Below are 25,142 nucleotides of genomic sequence, written 5' to 3' on the forward strand. Positions count from 1 at the left end.
GGAAGGAAGGAAGGAAGGAAGGAAGGAAGGAAGGAAAGAAGGGAAAGCTCATTTTTCCTTATGATTCCAGAGGGCTAGAATCCGCAACAGCAGGGGGCATGGCAGCAGGTAGTGGGAGCAGAAAGCTGGCTGATCACATCTTGCTGGCACCCAGAAAACAGAAAGGTGAACTGGGAGTGGAACAAGGTTATATGCTCTCAGAGCTGGCCTGCAGTGACTTCCTCCAGCAAAGCCCCTTGCCCAAAAGGTTCCCTAACCTCTCCAAACCGCAGCACCAGCTGGGAAACAAGTGTTTCAATACATGAGCCTGTCAGGGACTTCCTCATTCAGAACGCCCTGGAGATCTAGCAAAAAGAGTTTAGTTCCAAGGCAAATCCAAGTGCTACAGAGTTAGTGCAATGGATAAATTGCATCGTCTGGGTTTTGCTACATCCCAAACCTTTTTACTCTAGTCCCTAAACAGCAAACAGGGGGCTGGGAGATGGCTCAATTAGTAGATTCTTTCTCTGCAAGCGTGAAGGCCTAAACTCACTTCTCAGAGCCCACATTTTAAAAAAGCCAGGTGTATTGATGCACATGTATAATCTCAGTATCAGGGAAGAAGAGACAGGTAAACGCCGTCTCTGGGGCTGGATGGCCAACCACTGTAGCCTAACCACAGTCTCCAGGCCAGTGAACTGAAAAACTGTGTCGTGATAAGGTGGACAGGCCACAGAGATAGCACAGCAGGCAAAGCTGCTTGTCTCCAAGGCTGATAACCTGAGTTCAATCCCCTGGACTCACACGGGGGGAAGGGGAGAACTGACAGACACAAGTCGCCCTATGTCCTTTACATGTGTGCTATGGCACCTGTATCTAACACGCATACAAATGAAGGAAGGAAGGAAGGAAGGAATGAAGGAATGAATGAGTAAATAAATAAGTAAAAATAAGATATAAAATCGAAGTGGACTTTGTTCCTGAAGAATAACATCTGGAGTTGTTTTCAGGCCTCCTCATGCACACACGGGCACACACACGTAATCATACGCACCATACATATACACAAACTACGAACGCTCCTTTTCCACGATTGGGTGGTTGGTGAGGAGGTCTTGTCTGGCCTCCGGGAACTCAATTGTCCTCTGGTGCTTCATCCAGGGACGCACACTTCAACGTGCGTGTCTGACATCAAGTGGGCTGATTGGTCCTGAGTGCCTACAGCTGGGGTGGCTCCGCTCCGCCCCACGTGGCCTCTCCTCCTCTAGGAAGCTAGCCCAGGCTTGCTCCTGCAGTGCGTTCTAGGATCCAAGGAGCAGCAACAAGTTCACACATTGCCAACCTCTGGGGAGTGGCCTCCGCCACCTCACGCTGACCAAATGCAGTGTCACAGTGGAACCCCGAGCTGGTAAGGGGGGGTGGTGTCCTGGCCATCTGTAGGAGACAGGATTGCTTCTCCCCGCCCGAGGCCCGTTACCGAAATGCCGGCATTGGAACCGTACTCCGCAGTTTCTGAAGTTAACAGTTTGAACCCTGAACTTTCATACTAATATGTGTTCAGCTCTGTCTTTGAAAAGAAAAAAAAAAAAAAAAAAAAAAGGGAAAGGAAAAAAACCCCGATAGCTAAAGAAACCGCTTCGGGGGGGGGGGGAGGCTGGACGTGACCGGGAATGCGTGATCGCCACCCTTTCTGACCTTTCTCTGAACGAGCTCGGAGAATCGTAACTCAGGGCTGCCGGGGCTGCGGCGCGGCTCGTCTGCCCTCTCCTCGCACGTTCGGATAAAGTTCAGCAACTCCCGGCTGCCCATCCCAGCTGCTCGGGGCTCGGCGAGCCGCCATTTCCCCCCTTGCTCAGCACTTGCGAGGTGATTTCACCGCAAAGCCCTTAGCATGAATTAAACATCGCCCTGGGCCAGCACCTGGAGAGACCACCTGGGGAGACGGGAGTGTGTTTCATTAAGAAAGCTTTGTGCAAGGGGCTGGGGTGCGGGAGGTAAGGCCCCTGTCTGGCCCGGGGTTGGAAGCCAGCCCTGGAGAGGAGAGGCTTTTCTCAGATTCTCAAAAGCGCAGTGCCTGAAACGAACCCGGCTCTGCCACTTACAGCCGGGGAGTCTCTGCCTCCTGCAGACACACAGGCCTGTTGGAAATAGAAGAAAAGGCCTGGTGGAAATCTCTCGCATTCCTCGCTTGAGAGGGCACGGGGGTTAATTTGGGAAATAGTTCTCTAATAGAAGCCAGATTCAGGGGAAAGTTAGGCACAGATTTCCAAGTCGTGTCTCCGGTGGGGGTGAGGGGCGCACACTGGGATGGCGCAGCGGTGCAGGACCCCTGTGTGTGAAGGCTGCGGGGGTCGTTTGGGCGAATAGGATGATCTTAATAGCTGCAATTTATTTCCCCTCTGGGGCTTTCCATTGAGAAGGCTGCCCGGGCAGCTGTTGATTTCACTCTGGCTTGCCGGGTTCTGAGAAAGGTTTGGGTAGGGTTTTTCTGATTTTAATAGCTTCACCAGGAAAAGCATCCCCTGAAAACACAGATTCCTCTGCGCTAACTTGGCTGGCCTTCCACGTCCTGTTGTGTTGCTACAATACTACACACACACACTTGTACGGTGTTCTGATGAGGAGGTATGCATAGCCCTCAAGTTATGTGGCTGATGGGGCAGCTTTTAAGTTTCCTAATCCATTTCAGACCAGTACTTTCATAAATGTCATAAAAATAAAGTAATAGAAAAAAAAAAGGCAGCGGCATAGAAAAAATACAAGCTCAACATTTTTATTATTGGATACCGCAGACAAGGAAGTGCTCAGTTAAACGAGGCTAGAATCTCTCCACACCGGCTTTCTGGGCTCCATGTTCTACAGTCCCTGTAAGGATGTTGCAGACACAGTTCTGTGCGTCTACTGTACCCATCCCTCCAGCCAGCCACCCTGACAACTGGGTTGGTGGGCTCTGTGACAGAATAGGCACTGGGGGTTGGATTCACTTGGAGATCCAGCTAAGGAAGACTGGGTAGACTACAGAGGTGGCTAAAAGTAGGATCTGGAGGACAGAGGAGAAGGTGGAAGGACACCGTTGCTGAGGTAGAGGGGAGGGTCTGGAGGCAGCAGGGCTAGCCAGGTGGAGGGCAGAGTCGGTTCCAGCAGATGTCTCGGGGCGTGAAGCCACAGGAGGCTTCCTTTTTCCTCCAGACTGGAGCTTTGGGAAGTATGAGGCTGTGCCGTGGGCATAGTTTCATTCCAGGGAGCCTGTTGCCTAGCATAGCAACTGCAGTCTCTGGCAAGGATGCCCCCACAAGCAAGTGTTCACTCAAGGATAGGCCTGAGACTGCCATCGGAGGGTATGGAAGTAAAGCCAATAGGGGCTGTTGCTAACAGCCAGCCTGAAGAAATGGGGCCTGGGTCAGCTCCGTGGAGGAAGAGAAGCCCAGAGAAATCCCAGGGCCCAGCCTGGACCAAATACAAAGGACAGGAGAATTTCAGCCCAATGGCAGGGTCAGTTGAGCTTCTGGCTCAGGCTCCCTGAAGGGTGACAGGGAGCCAACCTCAGGTCAGTGCAAGGAGTTCCCCCTCAAGCAACAAGAAAGCAGTGAAGACCCCAGGGAAAGGGAAGGCTTTATTCTACACCCTGCTGACAAAGGCAGGCTAAACAGAAGGCCAGAAGTCCTCCAAGCTCTAATTCTGTTTGTCTTTAAACAGTAGCTGTCACCACACGGATTCCCAGTTGTGGTCTGAATGTAAAACAACCCCCCCACACACACACACAGACACACACTCACGAATATGTGCTTATTCACACACGAATACACACCATGAGCTCGTATATTTCAACACTTAGCTTCCTGCTGGTGGCACTGTTCAGGGAGGCTGCAGAACCTTTTGGATGGAGCCTCGCCAGAGGAAGTGAGTTGCTAAGGGGTGGGGATCTAGAGACACCAGCCTAGTGTCTGGCCCTGCCCAACCTTCTTGCTTCCTCTTCCATGAAGGTGTGCGAACATGTTGTCTCATCCTCACGGAGCAGCCAGTCAGGCCTTCTGTGCCTTGATGCCCTAATTCTTTTCAAACTACATCCGTCTCCCCTTAAATCGTTTCTGTCAGGTATTCAAAGAACTAACGTAAAAGTAACCTGTCTGTAGTAGCAGAATGCATCTTCTCTGCCTCGGATACCTAATGGACCAGATGACCAGTAAGTAATGTGCTTAATGGTGAAATCACACAAAATACCACGGGTGGTAATTAAGCATTAACTCTTCTAGAAATAATTCATCTTACATTCAGGGCTGACTTGAACCAGACTTTGTGGCTATCTCTCCCATGATAAAGGACCAATTATCTGGCAATAGCTAGGAATGTTAGAGGGAGCTGGCCAGACATGAAGGCTACATGGTCCACGTGGTTGGACCTAAGGTTCACCTTTTCCCCTAGGCAAGGAACATCAGGGCTCACACAGGTACCACAAAACCCCGAAGAGCCCAGGACCTCAGAATGGAGGCAGTGTGCCCTTCTGCTACAGTTACCCTAGGAAAGTAAGTCCATTTACTGAGACTTTCTCCAGCCCAGGTCACAGACCACAGTTGGTGTCCTCGAGGGGGTATGGGGATGGGAGAGCTCCTCTGATTAAACGTGAAGTGTTGTCTTCACAGCTCCTTGCCAAGCTAGACTGGTAGAGAGCTGGGTTAGAGTACTTACACTTAGGTCATCTTGAGGTTCTTGTTTCGTATTTTTCCCCATTTGTTTCTTGTTTCTGCCGTTTCTTCTTGCTTATCGCAGTGTCTAGACTGTGGCCAACACACACTAAGTGCTAAGTGACAGGGTGAACGCATGTAGTGCCCTCCCTCCTCACTTTGTCACTCCTTGTTTATTGGGTTTTGTCTGTTTACCCAACTTGCCCTTGCTCTCCTATGGGCACAGGGATTGTTTTCTCCCCAGTGTAGTTTTCTAGCACCCAGTCAAGGCCTTATCCTCGTGCTAGGTGGAATAACATGGTGATTGCATGACAGGATGATAACGCATGTTCCAGGCCTTTCCACGGGGAGCCCAGCCCAGTCTCCAGTCGCTTTGGGGAAGGGGTGTCTTTTCTGACTACCACAACCCAGGATCTGCCCCTGCCTCCGAGCACAAGCTACAACCACGGCTGTCACACAAGACACTCCACCTGACTCCAGGCTTAACGTAGCTGACGGTACAACGCTTGCCCCACCCCACCCCACCCCCAACCCAGCATCTCTACTCCTACCCAGTCATTTCTTTTGTTCAGGTATCCCTAGTGTAGTGAGGGGACCATTCCTTCAAGCAGACCAGCTTGCAACCATTAGCTCAATTCCTAATTTCTCCCCCCTTCTCTCTCTCTCCCTCTCTCTCTGACACACACACACACACACATACACGCTATGAACATGCCCCTCCAGTTCCTACGTTATTTTTGCCACTCCTGGAGACAGAACCTAGAGCATCATGATCATGTCTGTGAGGAAGGCCTTCCACCTCCAGCCACATCCCAATCCCTCATTTCCAGTGGTTCTGCCATTGCCGGGAACAGACTTAGAATTTTGTTTTCATTGGAAGGAAAAAGAATGTGAGTTCCTACAACCCTGTTTCTCATCCCTAGTATCCAGGACCAGCTGTAACATAGTGGGCCCAATACAGAAGAGTGTCCCTGCTCAGGTATTAGTGAAAGATTCAAAGTGGTGACCGCAACTGTGGGGTCCTTCGAAGCATGGGCCCAGTTCAGTGGTGTGAGACTCACTCTCTCAGAGCTGGCTCTAAAGGCATTTGTGTGTTGCCTAGAGGCACTGATTGCCTTTTTAAGCCTAGAGGCTTACATGGAAAGTAGAGAATGTTGGCAAAGGCTGGAAGGTGTCATAGCATAGTAGAACGAATCAAAAATACAAGGCTTCACACAGTCGGCAATGCTAACCAACCATGTCCTCAGGGTGATGCCATTGATAGTCCTTGGAAAGGCACTTGCAGCGGGCACGGCTGTTGTCTCACGTCGTGACCCCACTTCAGGTGTGAGAGGCGACTTCCTGGGACAAGCCAGCTGATTCCTGCACTCTTCCTCACTGTAGTCACCCTTGTGATGGCTAGAATTGATTGTCAGCTTGACGGGCTGTAGAGCCACCCAGCAGACAAACCTCTGGCAGGGAGGAAGTTTCTAGGTGGAGTTCATAGTTCGCTGCCCAGGCTGACTGTGGGCAGCAGCATTCCATGGGCTGAGATCCTAGGCTGAATGAAAAGGAGAAAGCCGGCGGAACACCAACGTTCATCTCTCTCTGCTTCCTGATGTGATGTGACCAGCCGCCCCTCACTCCTGCCGCCACGATGTCCTGTCACCATAGAGTGTACCTCGCCTACTGAGCTGAGGTGTGGCAGTTGCTTTGTGTTTGGCATTTTGTCACGATAATGAGAAACTAACTCAGATCTCTCAGGCCAGGCCGTTTCAATTCTCTGTCACTCAGGGTAAACCACATCCTGTTTCATCCCACAGTGCCCCACCCTTCAGCTCAGAACAGCAGGGATCAATGCAGAAGTAGTGGCATATGGGAAGTGTTGCGTCTCCATGACCCCGTCCCTTCTCCACACGATTGGCAATTCCCAGCAAAGGCTGCTGGGGACCATACCGAGGCAGGATTTCGAAGTAACGTGTCATAGATGTATAAGAGACAGACCAGTTGGCCTGGCTTATCTGATACCCCATGGCAACTGAATGGAATTCTGGCCACGGTTTCAGTAAGGCATTAGGACCCTGGGATTGGAGAGGTACAAGAATGATACAGGGACCACGGCAGGATCAGGAATGGATGGACCAGGAAGGCCAGAGCCACCGAGTTCCCAATGCCTGCATGTTTGTATTGTCCTCTGGTCTCTGCGTGCACATATCCAAGGGTAGAATGGCCTTCTGGGTCACATGCTGTATGAAAATTCTCTCGAAGTGTCCCTGGACATAACTAAGAGCCTAAAGCACCAACCATAAGTAGGAGCCTAAATTGATGCTCTGCCACGGCTGGGATTTGCTGGCTGTCGTGGGGATGAGGGTGGGATAGCAAGTAGGGTGTACATGATGCTTGGACATCCTCGGCAGGGAGGAACACAAAGGGGAGATTCCAGCTAGTATGTGGAAAAGGCAAACGTGGCCACAGGCAGGCCCTAGAAGCCTCTTCCCGTCAACAGGAAACCTTTCCCTCTTGGTATGTCTGACCCACAAACAGCAGTGTTTGCTGAACGTGCGGTGCCCTGGCTTTTCTTTTCCTGGGATGGAGTAAAAATAGCCCTACAGTTTACAGTCAGGGAAGCCAGGGACTCTGCAGACCTGAGTCCCTTCCCAGGTCAGCTCTGGAGGAGGGACAGGAGGTTAGGCTCGCTGTTGAGAGGGTGCCAAGGCAAGCACTCTTGGGAGCTTTCCTGAGGATGTACTAGAACGCAGCTCTCTCAGGTCTGACCCCAGCAATCCGCCTTTCCCCAAGATCCTCTGCAATTTGGGTGTTCAGCATCTAAGCCCTGCTGGCTTGGAGCAGAGGGTTAGCAGATGAAAAGGCAGGTGTGGTGTAACAGAAGATCCACTCCAGAGCCTCGCTGAGCTTCAGGATCTACATCTGTAAAATGGCCATAAAAAGACCATCTGTAGGGGCTAGGGGACTGTCGTCAGAGTTATGTGAAGGATCCATGTGTAGCTGTTAACACAGGATCCCCAGGAAACATGCTTAAAGTGTCATCATTAAGCCCGATGTGGCAGTACATACAAGGTCAAATATGGTTTGCTGGCAAACCATATTCTGTCCCCAGGGCATCCTTTCCTATCCTTTAAGTTCTCTCTGGGAAAGCTGTCCGCAAGGAAGCATTAGCTGTTGTATTTCTTGGACTGAGTGGTGAACACAGGGGAATGCTTATAATTTAGTTCTTTATACCGTATCAGCATATTCATCCTCTTTCTCTCTCCCTCTGCCCATCAAATCCTGCACAGTCAAAATTTAAGTAAGAAAAGGAAGGAAGGAAGGAAGGAAGGAAGGAAGGAAGGAAGGAAGGAAGGAAGGAAGGGAGGGAGGGAGGGAGGGAGGGAGGGAGAGAGAAGATAGGAAGAGAATCTTACACCCTGAGTGGCTCGAGGCAGAGAAGACGGAGCCAGGTGAACACTCAGGAGGCTGAGGCAGCAGGGTTGTGAGTTTGGGGCCAGGGTAAAAAGAAAGGCAGCATAACATAAACAGACAACACACACATGCATACATGCACGCGTGCACACGGGCAGGCAGGTATGTACGAAGTGGGCTCATAAGAGCAAAACAAAACAAAGACACCCAACCAGGACTTAATCCTGAAGTCAGAGATGAGGCCACCAGGAAGGTCAGGCACAGTGGGAGTAGAAAGACAGTATAGCCTTAAAAGAAGGTCCATGCGGACGAAGGGATGGCCTGACCTGAGGGTCTTGCTGCACAAGCGTGGAGAACAAAGTTTAGATCCCCTGCAGGATGTGGAAGCTGGGGGCTGAGGCACACATCTGTAATCCCAGCACCACCGAGGCAGGAGCAGGATGGTTGCTGGCTGGCTGGCCACCAACTCTAGTCAAATAGGTGAGCTTCAGAGGCAGTGAGAGACCTTGGCTCAAAGAATAAGATGGAGGGTCACTGAGGAAAGGGCCCCCGGTTTTGACCTCTGCCTTCTACACTGTACACATGTATACATGCACACAGATGAACATTCTTCTTTGGGGTCAGAGCCCCGGTTAGCATATGTAGCTTGGCTGCGTCTCTCTCACTGGTTCCTCAGGACAGCAGTGAAAACCATGTCAGGTTGTATAACTAAATTCAGTTTATGGCTGGGAATTTGGTAAGCACCTGACTATACCAATACAGGCGCCTATAAAAGGTGGAGAGATATTCAAACCACTTACAAATGATGCCACATTGCTGGGAGAGGTGGTGCATACCTGTGATCCCCAAACTTGGAAGGCGGAGGCAGCAGGACCAGGAGTTCAAGGATGTGCTGGGACACAGTGAATTTGAAGCCAGCCTGAGCGACATGAGACCCTGCCTCAAAGCAAGTCTATGATCGTGATGATGACAGTGTCGCTGCTCCAGGATGACTCAGTGGTTAAAGTGCACTTGTCACCAAGCCTGATGACATGAGTTCCATCCTTGGGACTTACGCAGTGGAAGGAAAGAACCAGTGCCTCCAAGTTGTCCTCTGACCTTCACACGTGTGTTGTGGCACACACATACCTTCTCTTTCCATCTCTTTCGAGTGCGTGCAAAACACACATACACCTAATTACAATGTAGATTATGTAAGAGAAGGGAAGAGCATGATAGAAATATATTGCATAAAAAAATTTAATGAAAACTAAAAATAGCTGGGCGTGATGGCGCGTGCCTTTAACCTCCAGCGCTCAAGAGGCAGTGGCAGACAGATCTCTGTGAGTCCGAGGCCAGCTTGGTCTAAATAGCAAGTTCTACGACAGCCAGGACTACATAGAGAGAGACTGTTTCAATAAAACAAAAATAATAAAATAAAATATAGACCATGTACCTAACGTTTAGAAGAAAAACTGCAAACCCAGCAGTGGCTCTCTGTGCCGAGTGTCATGCTCACAGGCTTGCAGTGAATAAATGCTCGGAGTCCATCCCCATGTGGTTAGGAAGGCACTGGGGAAGGGGCCTCTGGCACCTAGTGGGTAGAGACCAGAGATGCAGCTAAACATCTTACAATGCACAGGGCAGCCCCGTACAACGAAGAACTTCTCACCAAAATGTCAAATTGCCAGGTTGGAAGCCCTAATTATATATAAATATATATGCCTATATAATTTAAAATTTTAGCTATGCAATTTTCTTTTCCCCTCTCACACTTAATCACAGTTCTTGTTGGATGTGATTCCTTCGAGACTTCTGAAGTATGCCTTCTAGACTTTTCTGTTTCCCTTTGTCTGTGTATGCACATAGAGAAGGCATAGGAGGAGTATTTCAGGGTATTAACGTGGGGTTTTAAGCTCTACCTTGTGGAGATGGTTTCAACAAGAAGCCAGCTGCACCTCTGTAACCCAGCACCTGAAAGACTGAGGCAGACGATTGTCAGGAGTTTAAGGTCAGCTTGGGGTATTTGGTAAGTTCCTGGATAGTCTGGACTATACAGCAAGACCCAGTGTTTGTTTTCAAGAAGGGAAGGAGGGAGGGTGGGGGAGAAAGAGAGAAGAAAGGAAGGAAGTGTTCAATGAAAGACTAGCAGAAGGCAGAAGGCTAAATAAGGGTCTGCAGAGTGCAGCTGATGAGTTGTCAACCTATTGGAGGGATAATTTTCCTCACCCCAAAGCATAGGGGAAACTGAGGCCAGGTAACCTCTAATGGAATGCTTCTGAGGCCTTGGGTACCTTGGATGTTGCTGGCCTTAATGGACCGGTAGACTGAGAGCTACCACAGCCCCGCTCACTGGCTTCCCGCTTTGTTTGAGGGCTCTGTGTGCTCTTTGCCCCTTTCCAGGCTGATAACTCTGAAGCCTGGGCCACAGCCCTGTAATCACCCAGGCCGTGGTTTCTTATGGGGAGCAGAGACAACATTGGCTCGGTTACAACAGGGAGGCCCCAGCAGCTACTCAATGACTCTTGTCCAGAGAATCTCCTACGCAGCCAGGGCAGGCAAAATACACCATCCCATAAACAGGGATCAGGAGGGGCCCAGACAGTGGCTGGGAAGTCAGAGACTAAACAGTTCTCTTCCTGGGCAGCACCTAAATGTTGTTCCTTAATAGAGGCAAAGATGGACCTTGATGGTGGGCCTGTTAGCAATGCGCCCCAAATTAGGAACCCGAATGAAGGGTCCGAAGGTTAAGTGCTGGCTACCAGCCCCTCCTACCCACCAAGCCCTGCCTGGCTTCCTGTGGTGTCCTACCCAATTACAGAAGGGATGAGTCTGGTGTCCCACGTTCCCTAAGGCGTGCTTTTCTGGCCAGAACTTTCCAGTGGTGCCTCATGTCAGAGCTAGCAGCTTCCAGGCTGGGGCCTTGGATCATGGACAAGCAGTTGGGTTTCTTCCTATATCTGCTGTGAATGGTGAGGTGTTACAGAGAGCCGTGCGGTGTGCTGTATGCAGAATTCCCTGGGACTCTGTCCAGGAGCAGGGAGGGTGTTATGATTGCTGACAGGCTATATCCTATCATAGTATATATAGTATGTGTGTGTGTGTATATATATATATTAGATATTATAGATCTAGCATGGTATGGGTCTAGCATCTAGATGATGGGTCTAGCATTGGAATCCGAGCCAAGTGCTATCCATTCCTATCTTGGCCCCTGAAAAGTTTATCCATTTGGTTTTCCCTGTTTGGATCAGTGTTTTTGAAACTGTCGTTGTAATTGGTAACTACTGCCAATTTCAGAGGGATTACTTGTTTGTATGCATGCATGTATGCGGTGTGTGTGTGTGTATGTGCAAAGTTGGATTTGCCTGGTGTGAGTGTGCGTGCTTGTGTGTATACATAAAAAAATCCTCTTCCAAGTAACCCTAGGTCAGTCTTTCTCAACCTGTGGGTCTCGATCTCTTTGGCAAACTTCAACCTTCCTCCATCCCCACAAAAATTGCATTATGATTCTGGACAGTGGCAAAATTGCAGTTATGAAGTAGCAATGAAAATGATTTTATGGTTAGTATCACCACAGCGTGGGGGACTGTATTAAAGGGTCGCAGCGTTAGGAAGGTTTAGACCCAGTGTCCTAGGTGACTCATTCCCACATGCGGTGTCCATCACACCTGAGACAATCCTCAAAATTACTGTTCTCGATGAAGTTGTGGTGGTTTCTGGATCCGGACAATATCCCGTGATACTCCCTGCTTCAAAGCGGAGATGAGAATCCCCACCTTCTAAATACGGGCTGGACCAGGACACTCAGTAAATACAGTGCACAAGATTAGACAGCATGTGGGATCCGGGTCAGAGCACACAGGTGGCCTCGTTCTGACTTTCTCAGGTCACCTGAGGAGACCAGTTGTGTGTTTGAGGACCCTCAAGCAGCCCCATGGAGAAGGCCATGTGGAAGATAAACTGAGGTCTCTTGCCAACAGCTAGGAGATTAATGGGAAGCACCTAGGAAGTCTAGGCCCAGCCTTTTTTTGGCGGGGAGGGTGTATGTATACCAGTTGACATTTGATTGCGACTGTACAGGAGTCCTAGAGCTACCAGCCCTCAGGTAAGTAACTCCGGACCCCCCACTCCCTGGAACAGTGGGGTGGTCTCTGTGCTCTTTGAAGCCATTATGGAGATAACTAGTTCACAAAGAGGAGGTTAATTTGTGTTGATTTAACTCCCAGGTTACCCTCGTTAACCCAGCAAGCCACCCCGGGACAGCACCAGCTTGGCCTCTCTGCAGAGAAGCCTTTGTTTCCTGCTGGCAAGAGTTCTGGGAGAGCCCTAGAAAACGTATGGGTGGGCTGGAGGCAAGCCAGCACAGACTCTGCCAGGCTGCCCTTTCTCCTTGAGGTCTGGGGCTGTTCTCCCTGGCAGCTCTGTTTGCAGTCCCACCTGTGTGCATCTACCCTTCACCCTGCCCACAGCATAGGCTCCAGGCCCTGCCTGAAGCTCAGAAAGTCCTAAACATTCTACCTCAGCTTTTCCCTAGTCTCATTTGCTATAGGAGGTACTTTTTTCCTCTCTGTGACAATGTGCCTGTCAGAAACAACGTAAGGGATGCCAGATTTATTTTAGGCATGGTTTCAGAGGAGTCAGTCTATAGTTGGGCAGAACATCACAGTGGTGAGGGTATGCGGGAGCAGCTGGTCATCTCACAACAGCCAGGAGACAGAGTTCAGACGGTCTGGGGATGATTGTCACCTTCAAAAGGTGTGCCTTGGGAACCTACTTTCTTCAGCGAGGTTCCACCTCCAAAGTGTCTACCAGTCTCCCAAATAGCACTGGGAACTAAGCATTCAATATATAGGCCTATTGAGGATACTCTGTGTTCACACTATAGCCCCCTACTTCCCACCCACCAACCTCTGGCTGTTCCTTAATCTCCCAGCAACCCCTCCCCCAATTTATGCGCCTCCCTGCCTCCCCACACCCAGAGGACTCTCAGCGTGCCCTGTCCCAGCTCCTTTCTGGAAGAAAGGGTTGTCGCCTCTCTGTCCCACCAGCCCAGTTCACACCCTGGGAAAGATGCGCCTCCTTCAAAGGCTGGTGTTTGGTTGGGGCATAAGGGATGGTTGTTTTCAAGTGAAAGGTTGGAGCACCCTCTGTTTCTTGTTGTCAAGCTCCGTGGCTCTCAAATGTTACCATACCTAAGAACTCCTGCACACAGCAATATACATAGTCTGAGTTTCGACACAGTTCTGAATTATGGACATGAGAAGATCTTGGGGAAGTTTTGGCTTCTGTGATCAGTTCCACTGAATGTAATCCTCGCAAGGATTCTACTACAATCACGTGGAAACAAAGAGTGACAATTCTGGAAAGATTCTTTGAGAAACCTTAGGACTGTAGTTCCTCTCTCTCTCTCTCTCTCTCTGTCTGTGTGTGTGTGTGTGTGTGTGTGTGTTATATGGCTGTGGGTGCACTTGTGTGCGCTTGCTTGCTTGACATCAGATGTCTTCCTCTATTGCTCTCCACTTTATGTTTGCACATGGGGATTCTCACTAATCTTGCTGGACAGTGAGCCCAGGATTTCCTGTCTCTAGCTCTGCAGCACTGGTTACAGGTGTGTAACCACCATGTGCATGTTTTACATCGGTGCTGTGGACCTGAACTCAGGTCCTCACGCATAGGTCACAAGCATCTTTACTTACAGAGCCACCTCTGCAGCCGCTGGATCTGTAATTCTAAAGAAATTTGTTGTCACTGGCTCCTTTAATAATGTAGCAGAAGCTCCGGACATTCTCACCAACAATCCATGGTTGGGCTGAAGAGGTGGTTCAGCAGTTAAGAGCACTGGCTAATCTAATCCTCTTCCGGAGACAGAGGATTGTATTGTAAGGAATCGGGTCACTTCGGGGTGGATCTTGAGGTTCCTTAGCCTGGCTCCACTTCCTGTCTGCTCTGTTTCCTGACTGCCTGCCAATCCCACTATCCTGCCGCATGCCTTCCCCGACCGTGATGGACTGTATCCTTTCAAACTGTGAGCCAAAACAAGCCCTTTCTCCCTTGTTTTTTTGTTTCTTGTCAAGGCAGTAGGTCACAGTAATGAGAAGTGCCTTTTGGAGTAGCTGTACTTTTTTCTTTTTAATTTAAAAGCAAAAATTTTAAAGGCAATTGTCTTAAAGCATAAAAAGATTTATTAGCAAGAATCCAAAGGTAGATAAAACTTCACGAACAATGTGATTAAGGACATGGTTAAGTTTATGAGAAATTTTCCTCCCTTTTGCTCTTAAGGGTAGGAATGTCTTACTCTAAATCCCTAAGGAAAATCCTCACCATCATTCTTTGTTATTGTTTTGTTTTGTTTGTTTGTTTTCAAGACAGGGTTTCCCAGTATAGTCTTGGCTGTCCTGGAACTTGATCTGGCTGGCCTTGAATTCAAAGAGATCTGTCTTCCTCTGCCTCCTTCAAGCTGAGATTAAAGGCTTGCACCACCACCACCATAATTCTTACCATACCTGATTTCAGTCAGAAATCTCAGGGAGAGAGATTATACTGAAAGACTTGGGTCAATCACAGACCATCCTAAACTGGGTGGGGCCAAATCCAAGGCAATCATGACAGTTACACTGGTAGGGAAGTGACCTCAAGGATTATTTTGTGGATTTGGGGAGGGGGGTTGTGTTTCTGTTCATTAGAATTTTCAAAAGACTGAGTATTGTGTGGTTCACACCCTTTTTCCAGAGATTTCTTCCCAGTCATTTTGCAGGGACAGTCAAACCCTCTGAATCCTGCTTGGACCTTATTCCTAGTTTTCTTTCCTGTTGCTATACTAAACACCATGACCAAAACCAACTTGAGGTGGAAAGGGTTTATTTCAGTTTATACTTCCAGGTCCATCACTGAGGGAAGTTAGAGCAGGAATTCAAGCAGGAACTGAAGTGGAAACCATGGAGGAGGACTGCTTACTGGCTCATGCTTAGCTAGCTTTCACAGCTCAGACCGACTTGCCTAGGAATAGTGCTGCCCACAGGGGACCTAGTTGGCTCTGAGTTTTATCAAGTTGGCAATAAAGACTAGCCAGGACAGACCTCTTATGAATTTGGGAACCTAACACTGAAAGATGCTGATTCTGTGTTTAATAAATTACAGAAAGCTGGAATGGGAAGGCTCCTCCAAAGCCATCAGATCCAACTCCTCATTCCATTTTACAGAGATGCCCCTGGCTGGGTTAGAATCCTGGCTCCAGTGGGAAGCACTGCTCTAGGAGACCAGTGCTGGTCTGTGATATGGCTGTGTCACCACCCGCCTGAGCCCCTGTCTCCAGCAAGCTGAAATAGAAATGATGACAAAGGGGTTTACTCTATAAGGGACTGAGATGGTTAAAACTTGTAGTTAATATTACAGTGATTTGGTGACTGTAGAGGACAGATTTTTCTCATCTAACTCCGGAGTTTTCAAAGTCAGGTCAAGATACTGGCATGGCTAAGTCTTCCTTTAAGCATCCATTTGCTCACCTTTTCAGTCTCTAGAGGCTGCCTGCCTCCCTTGACTTGTGGCACCTTCTTCATCATCAAAGCCTGTCACTCCAACTCATTTTCAGTCATGCCTCCCTCCTTTCTTTGAATCTGCCCTCTTGCCTGCCTGTCACAGGAACACTTTTGATGACATTGGCTACACTTACTAATTAATCTCTATCTTATTTCAAGACTTATTTTTATGTGTATGGATGTTTTGCCTGCATGTATGTCTGTTGACCATGTGTAGGCCTAGTGCCGGTGGAGGACAGAAAAAGACTTTAGATCACCTGGAACTGGAGGTACAGACAGTTGTGAGCCACCATGTGGGTTCTGGGAATCAAGCTCAGGTCCTCTGGAAGAGCAGCCTGTGATCTTAACTACTGAGCCATCTCTCCAGTCCCCTAACACCTCTATTTCAAGGACTTAGATTCAGTTACATCCTTAAAATCCCCTTTGCCATACGAAGTAGTGTGTTCATAGGTTTCCAAATTTGAATGGAGGCATCTCTGAGAACAGGATGCAGAAGAAAGTGCATTATTGTGCTTCTTGCAGGAAAATATCGCTAATAGAAAAGTACATAGCCTGGTGGTGGGTACATAGAAAGCATTCTATAAATGTCCACACTGCCATGTAGGCCTCACTGGCCAGCGCCTGGCACTGTGCCGAACACTGAGGGTATCCCAGGGATGGAAACCGACACAGCTGCCTGCCTAGTGCGGCTTGGCTGGTCTTCTCAGCGTGACACTCAGAATTTCAGAGTTACACACATGCTGTGCTTAACTCCTCTTCACACATGCCTGGCCAGGCTTCAGCTGGCTTTCCCCTGGTAGCAAACCACCTCGTAGCTCTCTGACAGCAGCTCGCAGCTGTTTCCTATTTGGATCTTGGTTTTGTAAGTGATCAATTTGGGTTCTTGGATCTTGATTGGGCTTAGCCGATATGTGCAGGCCTCCCTATGGTTAGCTGGAATGCTGATTTGTAATGGTCTTGGTTGGAGTGAATGGGGCTTCTCGCCAGATGACTTCCCATCACCCATCTGGCCAGCCTAGATGCTGAGCTCTAACTCTGATGCCACCACACCTACCCCTTCATTGATTGACAAAAGTTATGAATGGGATGAATCAGTGGTTAGAAAATAGTCTCTCTCTCTCACTCTCTCTCTTTCTTGAGACAGGATTTCTCTGTGTAGCCTTGATTGCCCTGGAACTCACTCTGTAGACCAGACTGGGCTTGACCTCCTAGAGAATTGCCTGTGTCTTCCTCCAGAATGAGTGCTGGGATTAAAGGCAAAGGGACCACTGCCTGGCTATAACCCCAGTGTATTTCAGGGAAGAGAAAAAAGACTGAAGGTTCCATTCCAGGGGCACAGTTGCCAGGGGATGAGTTCCCCCTGGAAACTTGCCTAGGCTGCTTCCTAGTAGTGGAAGTAGTGGCTAGTAGACAGTTTGCTAGGGCCTTTTCCCTCCTTCCACGATGGGAGTCCCTGTAATCAAACTGAGGTCAGGCTTAGCAGCAGTCACTTTTAACAGCTGAGCCATCTCTCCAATACTCTTGTTTTGAGGGAAAAGGTAGCCCAGGCTGGCTCTGGACTCCTGTTCCTCCTACTTTCACCTCCCAAGTACTAATATTATAGGTCTGAGCCATCATTCTAGGCAGTTGGATATCTTAATTTAGGTGGTTATTTCTATTTATCTGAAACTTCTCTGTTTTCTATTAGAAACGTAATCTGCTTTAGCAATCAGAAAAAAAAAGTAATAATAATAAAATAAAATCCTACAATGGATTTTAATTGCTTCAACATTTTAAAAACAAATCTCTACATTATTTGACGTGTTGTTAATGGTATTTGATAGAATTGGGACCTTTTTTTCTCTGTAATTGTCCTGGGGTACTAATTTGCACTCTAAGGTCCTGAACTCCTCCTTTTGAGTTTATAAAATGTATTAATTAGTAGAAATTCCTTCAGTTTGATTCCCTTCTCTCCCTTCTGTAGATCCAGAGCTTGAAGCGTTCTCAAGTGACATGCCCAGGGGCGGTGATGCTAGTTTTTTTCTGCAGAACTATGATTTAATGTCTTGCTCTAGGCTCCTGTCAGAGGTCAAAATACAGAGCCTTCAAAGAGTACCTCTGCACCCCTATAAAACAGCCTCTAAAGATGGCGTCTGTTTCTTGGTGTGTGGTCCTTTCTGAGTGAGTTCGGTTTCCATGGTGCCCAGGCGCACTTCTTGTCAGGAGGCTGTCTGTGGGTGACTTTATTCCTTCTTGCCTCTGTTGCCGGGAACCGTCGCCCTGCGGGTGGGACTTCCTTTAACCAGTGTTTCAGTCATGTTTCTTGATGCTGTGACTAAATGTCTGACCAGAAGCAAGTTAGGGCAGCAAGGTCCAGTGTGCCTTGCAGTTTGATGGTACAGTCCATCATGGCGGAAAGGTCATGGTATCAGGGGTAAAGGGCAGCTTGTAACATCGCATCCAAAGTCAGGAAACACAGAGATGGATGCTGGTGTGCTCAGCTCCCTTTCTCCATTTTAGTCAGTCCAGGAGCCTGGCCCACAGAGGGTACCGCCCACATTCAGAATAGGCCTTCCCTCCTCAGGTAGACCTTTCTGGAAGCACCTTCAAAGACACACCCAGAGGTAGGATTCCATGATGATTCTAAATCTCACTGTGCAAACAATCAAAACCCTCACACCTAACATGTTTTCTCTTGTTGAACAGTGCTCTCTTCGATCTTGCTGAACTAAGAAACCGAGACATTCTAGAATGTTCTGTCCCCTTACATTTACCAAATGAAGGAGTTCAGGAAATGTTCCCTTGAAATATGAGGTCTTGGCATGCTGAGTACTTTGCACTAGGCCCTTGGGAATGTGGATACAAGCAGAGGCTTACCCCAGACTCCCCCAATCTCCAAGGATATTCCAAAAGGAGCTCAAGTATCCTTAAATCTCCCCAGGAATTTCACAGCATAGGGGGGCTTCACTTGAACATGGTTGAAGGAGAATAGCCCTCATGGGTGCACACATTTGAATACTCGGCCCCGAGTTGGTAGAACTGTTTGGGAAAAAAGTGGGTTTGTGGTTTTTGTAGGTAGGACACTGAGGTCAGGCTTTGACCTTTCAAAGACTAGCATCACTCCCAGCGTGCCTCTCTCTGTCATCTACCTGCTCTCTGAGAGGTGAACACTCAGCTCTTCCTGACCCCATGCCTTCAGTCTGCCATCATGAACTCTAAGCCTCTGAAGCCATAAACCCCATTAAACACTTCCTAAGTTGCCTTGGTCATGGTGTTTCATCACAGCAACAGAAAAGTAACTAAAACTAAAAGTAACTAAAACAACAGGAGAGGGGGCTGGAGTCAGCACCATATCCATACTTTGTCACGCTATCTCTTCTAGTTCCTGGTCCCACCTATCTTTAGAAACCAGTTCCCTGCCCCCAAGTTGCTCGCCTCCTTTCCTAGCCCTAGGAAATGATGCGTAAAAGCCCCCAGATCAGCTCAGTTGGTAAAGTGCTTGACTTGCAAGCATGAAATCTGACTCCCAAAGCCCATAAAAAAGCTGGTTGTGGTGACATATGTTTATCATTCACTTGCTGAAGTTGTAGATGGTAGAGACAGGTGGATCTCTGAGACTCACTGGCCAGCAACCCTAGTTTAATTGGTGGCTTCCAAGCCAAATAAGAGACCCTGCCTTAAAACCCAAGGTGAATGGCTCCTGGGAAATAATGTCCACGGATGACCTCTGGCCTCTACACACGCACATCTATGCACTGGCACACATATGAAGGCACACACCGAACACACAATAATTAGGGAGGGCCTTATTAATAAGATCATATTTGCAGCAAGTCTTTGAGGAGATAGGATTGAGCCATTCAGGTATCGGGATAAAAAGAACTGGAGAGATACAGGACAGAACTGGAAGTCACCCTGTGGGATGATGTGCGAGGAGCATCAGGAGAAGCGGGCTTGTTCATTGGCAGCCAGTGCGTGTGTGTGTGTGTGTGTTTTCTTTTTCAGTGCTGAGAACTGAATCCAAAACCTTGCAAATGCTAAGCTATATCCCTATCCTCTCTCTCTCTCTCTCTCTTTCTCTCTCTCTCCCTCTCTCTCCCTCTCTCCCTCTCTCTCTCAGTGTATAGGCCAGGCCAGGCTGCAACTGGAGATTCTCCTGCATCTACCTTAAAAATGCTGGGGTTTCAAGTATGCATACCTACACCTGTCTGAGGGAGAGTTGAGCACAGAGACAACACCTGCAGTCTGACTGGCACATGTGTGGTACAGAATGAGCTTGGCAAACAGAGGAGACTCAGAGCAAAAGGTGATTTTCCAAATGGTCAGCAGTATGTCTGTCTGCAGACAGGCAAGGCTTCCCTGGGAAATAAGAGGTGCAGGCTCACTGTAGTCCCAAGAAGGCACACTGGGGCCTTCTTATTCCAGAGAGGGCTCCCTTACGCATCTTAATGTGCATGGCGCCTGGCATTGAGTTGAGTTTGCAGAAAGGAAGGCTCTTGGAACAACCAGAAAAAGTGAGACAGCTTTCTCCCTCTTGAGGTTTCACAGTGATCATTGCTGTACTGCACGGTAATGGTGTCACCTGAGGTCAGCTGCCAGGAAAGACTGCACGGGTGCCAACGAGCTACTCACCGCCAAGCCAGCAGGGTAGTCAGCCCCACTCGGAGGCTCAAATTAAGCTCCGAAGCAGTGGAACCCCAGGCTTACGTGGTCTGGCTGAGGTAACTGTGAGATGCTGCGATGTTCAAGCTCAAAAACCAGGAGCGGTGGGGGTGGGCTGGGGGTGGAGAGGGCTGGGAAGATGCCTCAGTCAGTAAAGTGCTTGTAGTGTAAACACAGGGACCTGAGCTTTAGCCCCAGAATTCAAATGAAAAAGGAAGCCAGGCATAGAGGCTCTAGTTATAATCCTGGTGTTGAGAAGGGAGAGACAAAAGGGCGTCTAAAGCTTCTGGTCAACCTCTTAGCCTACTTTGGTGAGCTCCAGGCCATTGAAAGACCCTGCCCAAAACAATGTGGATGACACCTGAGGAATGACACCCAGGCTTTGTCTTCGATCTCCACATGCATGAGTACATGGCTGCTTATATACCCTCACGTATGTGTGCACCTGCATACACACACACTCACACACACACACACACACACACACACACACACACACACAAGGAGTGAGGGGTGGTAACTCAACAGGTGAAAGCGTCTGCCACCAGAGTTATGACATGAGTTCAATCCCCCGGAACCACAGAGTGGAAGAATCCCACAAGTTGCCCTCGCACCTCACCTGTGTGCTATAGCACAGGTGTGTCCACACACATATGCACACAAAATAAATGCGTACAATACAATAAAAATAGCTTTTTAAAAAAAAAAAAAAAAAGGAAGAACAAGTGGGGAGGCTGGTATGGCCCCCAGCCTCATTGAGGGTTTGGTGTGGCTGCAATTGGAGTTATAGTATACTCTGCAGGGGCAACGTCTCAATGACCCATGAGAGAAGAGAGAAAGCAGCCTACCCCAGGCTTGGCAGTAGCCCAGGCAGTCTGTTGAGTTTAGCTTTTAGAGAATGGGAGGACCTGAGTTCTAGAAGAGAAAAGGGGGTAGAGACAAGGCAAAGCAAGAAAGGTGATGGGCATAGCGCCCATGAGACAGGTAGAGCTTGGAACCAGAGTGATGTGAATTCTAAGAAGGATGATGGGGAACACTGTCGCCTTGATAGGACTGAGAGTCACATAGGAGACAAAGCTCTAGGCATATCTGTCAGGAAGTTGGTAGATTAGAAACCTTAATGTTGGGTAGCTCCATGACATGGGTTGAGGTTTGCCCCCAATAAAGAGAAAGCTGGATGAGCTTCAGCATTCCTTTCTCTCTCTTTCTTTCTCTCTCTCTCTCTCCCTCCTCCATCTCTCTTGTTCCTGACTACAGATGCAATTCAATCAGCATCCTCATGCTCCTTCTTTCCTGCCTTCCCTCATCATGATGGGGAGTGCCCATGAAGTATGACCCCAAATAAACCCTTCCCTCAGTTGCTTTTGGTCAGGTATTTTGTCATGGCAATGGGAAAAGTAACTTAACAAAAAGAACTGATGTGACCTCATGTATGCCCGCGGCTGCTGGAGAGTGCTATGGAGGCTAAGTGGACCAGTGAAGTACTTCTTCCTGTTGTCCACCTTTCAGCATAGTACTTCCTGTTGGCCACCTTTCAGCGTAGTACTTCCTGTTGTCCATCTTTCAGCATAGTACTTCCTGTTGGCCACCTTTCAGCATAGTACTTCCTGTTGGCCACCTTCCAGCATAGTACTTCCTATTGGCCACCTTTCAGCATGGCATTTCCTGTTCTCCACCTTTCAGCATGGCACGTCTTCCTGTTGGCTACCTTTCAGCACAGCACTTCCTGTTGGCCACTTTTCAGCTTAGCACTTCCTGTTGGCCACCTTTGGATGGGACTGTTTCCGCTCCCATCCGGGCTATACAGCATTGTGGAGTAAAATGAGTCAAGGATGATGCTCACACAGGCTCCACCAGTGTAGAGGTGTGGGGACCTAGGCAGATCTAGATGTCAGAGCAGTTTCTGAAGCCCACTGGGACTGAGCCCTGCCCAGGGTCACACAGGTGGCAGAGCCTCGTCATTCCCAGCCGAGCTTTCTTTTCTCTCCCTCATAATCCCAGTTACTTAGCCTGTGGACTGGGAAGATGAATGCTGTCTTGTCAGCCCTAGTCTAGGGCGACTGACATGTACAGGCACCTTTCAAACTGGGCAAGCTCTGTGGAATTAGAATTGAAACTCATTTTCCCATCTTGAGTGGGAGTGACCAGAGCTGTTTGAATAATAAATTATAAATGGGGCTAATTAGTAAAATAACCTCCACAAAGGAAAAACAAAAGCCAGAGAGATAAGAATCAAAAGAGGCATTTAATACAGAAGAGTGCTATTCTCTGGATCCTGGCTGAGCAGGGCCCAGCTTCTCTGGCAAAAGAAGATAAGAATCTCAGAGTGGCCCACAAGCTAAATGGAAATCGATAACGTTGTCTCTAAAAATAAAGAAGTTACTGGGATTACGTAAATAAAAGCCTGGTGTGTCTAAAGCTTGAGATCATCTACCAGCCTGAGCCAGGAAGCTTTGAGCCTGGGGTCTGTGGAAGAAGGGCAAATGGTGGGCGACATCCCTCAATACATTTTGCAGCTGGTAATACCGAGGCCATCGTGAACTTACTAACGACGTAACAACAAAGAGTCTTTGAGGGCATCGCAGTAGTCTCGCCGAGGTCTGTTCACTGTCATGATGTCAAAAAAAAAAAAAAAAAAGTTTGGGGTTGTGGAGGTGGCTTAGTCAGCAAGGGTCTGAAGCACAAGCATGACAGCCTGGGGGCGCTGAGTGTCTGCAACCACAGCACTGTGGCCAGCCGCACAAAAGCAATGAGCTGAAGGTTCAGCAAGAGAGAGACCCCGTCTCAAACACTAAGGTGAAGAGTAATTGAGGAAGACACCTAACATCAACCTTGGGCTCCACATTCACACACATGTGTGAATGACCATGTACGCACATATACACACATATAATAGTATGTGCATATATACGCACATACTATAAAATTTGAAAAAATAAAGGAATGCCCATTAGGACTTGATAGCAATTATAGTGCCCGTAAACAAACAGTCCTCTGTCACTATCTGATACTCAGTCTCCAGAAATACATATTTCTGTGGGTCTGGATTTTAGCATCTGGGAGTGGCAATACAGGCCTTGGGTGCAGAGGCAGAAGGATCACTGAAAGTTTGAGGCCAGCCTGGGTTACACAGTAAGACCCTGTCTGAAAATGAAACAGAACAGAAGATAGGAACTTCTCTCCCACCCCCCCACCCCCACCCCCCAGGACCTTTGGTATCTAAGCCTTTTGGGCCATTTTAGTCTGTAAAAGTTTTACTCTATCTTGGTCCATGTGGTGCTGCTATAACAAAAGAACTGGGTAATTTATAAAGGACAACATGGCGCTTCTTTTAAGATGGGATCCCAGTAAGTTTAGTGTTCGGTGATGGCAGCTTTGTGTCTGAGATGGTGCCCGAGGCTTCATCCTATAGAAGGGAGGACTTGTGATATCACAGGGCAAAATCAGAAGAACACAAAAGAGTCCCTTTTACACAGACCTTTGTAGGCGTGAAGGCAGAGCCAGTCACCCAAGGGTCTCCATTCTCAGTAGTTACAGTAGGCTGAAGTTTCAATTAAAAATTTTAGAAAGAACAGACACACACAAAACCTTATTTTTAAAAAAATACCATTTATTTACTAACAAGAGAAAACCTGAATTTTTTTGTCCTGTGAATTGAGCAGACGTGGTCCTGTGATTTTGAACCCGGCCCTTTGCTCCCCACATTCCCTATTTGCAAGCTCTAAGGCTTGATGGGGTTGGGGTTCAGGATCCTGAGTGCTGTGGCTGTGTTCCTGTGTTTCATGAGGAGACGTGTGATGTGTGTTGTATCTATCTCTGGTGCTTGTTGTAGTATTTAAAATCAAAATGACTCACTGCTGTGCACATTTGTTCCGACCCACAGAGAGAATTTAGCTGTAAACCACCAGCTTGGATGAGGGTGCTGTGTCACCCTGGGGGGGGGGGACACACTAAGAACAGGAGGCTGGGGTGTGTGGAGGAAGAGTGTCTGAGAATCTGTACGCTTTGTGTTCAGTTTTGCAGAGAGTGCAAAAATGGCTCTAAATACTAAAGATCTATTTTTAAAGAGTTAAGAGCTTTTAATGACTCAAGAATGGGAAAGGTAGTAGGGAATGGAGAGTTGGAATGAGGATGGTGGCAGATGGTTGTCAAAGCTGGGCTCTGACTAAATGGGTCCTTGCTACTATTAGCTCATGAAATACATGTGGAAGTTCCTGTCATAAAAAGCAATGAGAGGAAGCACCACTAGGCCTGCCCTGAAGAAGGCAGATTCGAAAGTTAGCTGCTGCCTAACACGGGATTCATCAGCACCCAGCCCCAGGACTACATTCACTTATGAACCTCAAAGAATCTCAGTTCTCTGCTCGCCCAAGGGCAGGGGCTGGCTCCAGGCAAGCCTGGTGAGCCCTGGAACACAGCTGGCTGCCCTGCCTGTCAGTCATCCTGCCTGTCACCCTACCACAGATGCCATATGCTGAACTGAGGTTTTATGGCATGGTGCACTCAAGCTTTCAGTAAGAACATGCTCAATGAACATGTCTTGCTTTCTCAACTGTCTTTGATCTTTGCAAGGATCCCCTGGGGATGAATAGCTTCCCCCACGCTTTCCACATGGCTGTGAGGCTGAGGTCTCTACTGCCCCAGGGCACTGAGGGATGGCTTAAGTTTATGGAGCACTGGGCCCATGGTCCAAATCCGTTGGGTTTTGCCTCCAGGCACAGGGCCAGGCATTTGGCACAGTCTTCCCTCCAGGCTGGTAGAAGTTGAGCAGAAATCTGTAATTGAAGAACAGCCTTGTTGGAAACAGTGAAGCAACAATGAATACTGTGGGGACTGTCTTCAGTCAGTCAAAGCCAAAGTGAGCCAGGCAGGGTGGTACACACACACACACACACACACACACACACACACACACACACACACA

Source organism: Psammomys obesus, unplaced genomic scaffold, assembly GCF_907164565.1.
Source record: "Psammomys obesus unplaced genomic scaffold, mPsaObe1.curated_primary_1811, whole genome shotgun sequence".
NCBI classification, from domain to species: Eukaryota; Metazoa; Chordata; class Mammalia; order Rodentia; family Muridae; genus Psammomys; species Psammomys obesus.